This window comes from Cyprinodon variegatus, unplaced genomic scaffold (assembly GCF_000732505.1).
Source record: "Cyprinodon variegatus isolate N-32 unplaced genomic scaffold, C_variegatus-1.0 Scaffold1619, whole genome shotgun sequence".
Taxonomy (NCBI): Eukaryota; Metazoa; Chordata; class Actinopteri; order Cyprinodontiformes; family Cyprinodontidae; genus Cyprinodon; species Cyprinodon variegatus.
The window spans coordinates 115,034-115,956 of record NW_015152072.1 but is presented as its reverse complement, the minus strand read 5'-3'; the positions used below and the strand labels follow the sequence as shown (position 1 = coordinate 115,956).

The following is a 923-nucleotide window of genomic DNA, read 5'->3' as shown; positions in this document are numbered from 1 at the left end:
GTTAAACCATCCAGAGGAAAGCAGGGATGTGACCGGATGTGTTTTATTTTGACGGTCACTGCTCTGACCGGATGTGTTTTATTTTGACGGTCACTGCTCTGACCGAATGTGTTTTATTTTGACGGTCACTGCTCTGACCGGATGTGTTTTATTTTGACGGCGACAGATCTGACCGGATGTGTTTTATTTTGACAGTCTCTGGTAACGCTGCTGCGCTCAGTGCGGAAGTTGTGTCATCCAGCAGGAGGAGAGGAAGGAGAGGCGCCGCTTCGTCTCAACTTTGCGTCTGAACGCCGCAGCAGCAGCAGCAGCAGCCGCCCGGAGAGGAAGAAGCTCCGGCTCCTCAGGAACATCCGCCTCCCGCCGTCAGGAGCAGCTCCGCCGCTAATTTGAGGTGATTTTCCGCTTTCTTGGCCGTTTCTCGGAGCCGCTAACAGTAACTCTCTGCGGCCTGCTGCTGAGTGCGGTGGCAGTGCGGGGGTGGCGGGTGTTTGCGGGAAAGATGTGGTTCTGCTGCGGCGCCGTTTAGGCAGGTCTGGTCCGGTGGGGCTTTTCAAAGTAAGAGTCGTTTCGGCTGAGATTAAAAGATCAAAAGCAGAAGAACCTTCCTGATGATTGATATTAGATGAACCTCCATCTTTAAAATCCTGATAAAAAACTTTCTATCAGCAAAACAACAGATGAAGATCAGCTGCAGGATGTCCTGCTGGAACTGATCCAGTTCCAACATGGAGGATTCAGCTGCAGAATAAACCCTCAGCCAGTCAGCAGGGACTCGGTCCAACATGATCAGCTGGAGTTTCCTAGTCCTCAATGAACCTCAGGTCCAACTCTAAATACACATCTATGCTTCTTTTTCTATGGCTCTGTTCGAAAACCTAGGACGTGTCCTCCAAGGACGCGGTCTACCTAGACTGGATCCT

At 51.1% G+C, this 923-nt stretch overlaps 1 protein-coding gene across 1 annotated transcript in view; it reads left to right on the top strand.

The window, feature by feature from the left end:
• Positions 1-222: 222 nt before the first annotated feature.
• The window catches only part of zbtb1 (zinc finger and BTB domain containing 1), a 13,815-nt gene continuing 13,114 nt past the window's right edge, over positions 223-923 (top strand). The window contains exon 1 of the mRNA XM_015404034.1: positions 223-394. The gene's annotated coding sequence lies outside the window, so the exon portion shown is untranslated. The remainder of the gene's footprint in view (positions 395-923) is intronic.